Here is a 3,296-nt window from a genome sequence, read left to right on the forward strand (position 1 = left end):
GCTTCAGCTGCATAATACAGTAGAGGATGGCCTCATTGGTCATCAATGGGAGGAGAAGCCCTTGGTCCCGTAAAGGCTCTATGCTCCAGTGTAGTGGAATGCTAGAGCCAGGAAGTGGGAGAAGGTGGATTGGTGAGCAGAGGAGTGGTGAAGGAATTTTTTTTTTTTGGAGGGGAAACCAGGAAAGGGGATAACATTGGAAATGCAAATAAAGAAAATATCTAATAAAAAAAAAAAAAGAAGAAAAAGAAGGAAATAGCCTTAAATGCATTGGTAAAGGAGACAATTTCCTAAACATAATATCAATGGCTCAGGCTATAAGATCAACAATTGATAATGGAGCCTCATGAAACTGAAAAACTTCTATAAGGCAAAGAACACTGTAAATAGGACAAAATGGCAGCCTACAGATTGGGAAAAGTTCTTCACTAACCCTACATATTACAGAGGGCAGACATTAGAAGTTAGACAATTCAACTAAACAGAGAATTCTCAACAGAGGAATCTTGAGTGGCCAAGAAGTACTTAAATGTTCAACATCATTAGTCATCATGGAAATCCAAATCCAAACAACCCTGAGATTCCATCTTATGCCTATTAGAATGCTAAGATCAAAACCCCAATTGACAACACATTCTGGTGAGGATGTGTATCAAGGGGAACACTCCTCCATTGCTAATAGGAATGCAAACTTGTATATTTGCTCTTGAAATCAATCTGGCTGTTTCTCAAAAAATTGGAAATAGTTCTACCTGAAGACCTAGCTATACAGCTCCTGGACCTATACCCAAAAGATGTTCCCCCATACCACAAGGACACATGTCCCATGTTCAGAACAGCTTTATTTGTAATATCCAGAATCTGGAAACAACTCAGATGTACTTCAACTGAACATGTACAGAAAATGTGTTTCATTTACATAATGGAATACTATTTAGCTATATAAAAAAAAATATATCACTTAAAGTGGATATTAACCATAACCATGTTTTTACACTCCACAGACCCAACGAAGCTAAAGGCTCAAGAAAAGATGCTTGAATCTCACTTAGATTAAGAAATGAAATAGTCATCAGGGGTAGATGGAAGGAGGTAACTGGTTGGAAGGGGAAATAGGGGAATGGAGACTCAGGATCAGGTATAGGGAGAGACAGAAGAGAAAACCAGAGAGGCAATAAATGAATGGAAATCTGCAGCTGGTGGAGGTAGGGGTAGTACATCCCTAGGACTTGCCAGACAGGAGCCTGGCATAATCCTCTGAAAGGCTCCACCCAGCAGCTGACTGAAACAGATGCAGAGACCCACAGCCAAACATTAGAGGGAGCTCAGTGACTCTTACGGAAAAGTTGGGGGAAGGATTGAGGGCACCAAAGGGGTTGGGAACTCCACAGGAAAATCAACAAAGTCAACTAACCTGGACTGGGCCACCAACCAAAGAGCATACACAGGCTTGACCAAAACCCCCAGAACATATGTAGCAGATGTGAAACTCAGTTTTCATCTGGGTCTCCCAACAACTGGAGTGGGAGCCATCCCTAGAACTATTGTTGGAATGTCTCTAGAATTAGGGTTAGTTCCCCTAACTGGGCTGGCTTGTCTGGCCTCAGTGGGAGAAGGCATGCTTAACCCTGCAAAGACTTGATACACCAGGGTGAGAGATATCCAGGGAGCCCCACCATCTAAGAGGAGAAGGAGAGGGGTGTCACGGACCGGGTTCGTTGTGGGGACCCCAATTTCCACAGGATGAAAATTCTGGTCAGGTGGGCAATAGGTCTGCCGATGACATAGAGCAAGCAGGGCAGATGACAAGAGTCACATAGGTGGGCGGGGGTTACAGCAAGAGGTGTAGGACTGAGGTCATGTAGGTGACGGGCACACCAAGGTCAGTGGAGTCTGGTAGCCAGGTGTGAAGCAGGAGGAAGAGGAGTGGAGCCCTCCCTATTAAGGTATTTTGATATTCTTATGCTAATTCTCTGGTTCTGCTGGAGGCAAAGAGTGGGACCTAACACTTCTAGCTAATGTCCTTGAGTGGAAGCCCTTCATTACTCTCTAGTATGCTAGTAAATGTTAGTAAAACATTTCTAACTATTGTGAACTATCCATTAGCCTAAGGAATGTGCTAGATCTCCATTGCTAGCTCTGGCAAGGCAGGTTCCTAGAGAGAAATTCCAAGCTATGGACAGCTTGGTATTAAAACTAAAATAGATTGGAAACATTGTGTTGGCCAGGGGACAATGCCCAATCTTAGCCATTTACAAATCATTTCTTGGGGTACCTTTATGCCTAATTATGAGGGCTTGTTGACGACTGGAAAGACTGATCTAGAACACGTCTGAGTTAAGAGATACCAATGACTGTATGAATATCCAAGAGACACAAAACTCCTTTTAGATCCTTATTACCTCTTATCCTTAATCAAGATTTTATCCCCGATATTTTGGATGTGACTGGAGTAGATGAGTGTGCGTGGCAGAGGGAGAAGGGAAAGGACTGTGGGGTGACTAGAAGGGAAGCAACAATAAGGATATAAAAAGAATAAATTTATTAATGAAAAATAAACTTCAGAAGATGTTGAGGCTGATGTGTGAATTTTCCAGAAAGAATGATGTGAATTCAGGGTATGTCAGGGAGAAATTAGATATACTGAATGCTTATGTACTTCTAAAATTCAAATGTTGAGCCACTAATTGCCAGTGGTATGCTGTTTGAAAGTAGGGCCTCTGGAAGATCAGGTGTAGGTAAAGTCATGACGTGTCTTTTTTTGTAGCAAGCAAGGCTGAATAAGACACAGAAGTACTAGATAAGCATAGAGCAAAGATTCCAGAAGATATGATAGCAATGTTTCCAATAAGAACATATTGGGATATACAGAAAGGAACATGGAATCAATTTCAGATTATACTAAATGTCTATAAAGATTAAGGATTCTGAGGATAAATCATCTTAATTTTCTCTTAGAGGCAAATGGTCTTTGGGTTATATAACATTACATTATGATCCTAAATATCCCTCCATCAGTAAATGGAATAAGAGGTCAACATTCAAATTTTAGAAGGGCACAAGCATTGATTCCTATAGAATTTTTCCCTGACTCACTCCAAATTCATATTAATATTGCTACTTGCTATTTATGTCATAAGTAGTTCTTTCAGAAGCAACAAGGTAGGGTCACTTCTATTGACTTTCTTCAGTGATCTAGCTAAAAGAAAACCTTGTGCAAATATTATTTAGCAAATGATAAAAATCTTAATAAGACAGAAGCAACTAGGTTCATTTAAAAATAGCAGCTGGGCAGT

Source organism: Mastomys coucha, unplaced genomic scaffold, assembly GCF_008632895.1.
Source record: "Mastomys coucha isolate ucsf_1 unplaced genomic scaffold, UCSF_Mcou_1 pScaffold9, whole genome shotgun sequence".
NCBI lineage: Eukaryota > Metazoa > Chordata > Mammalia > Rodentia > Muridae > Mastomys > Mastomys coucha.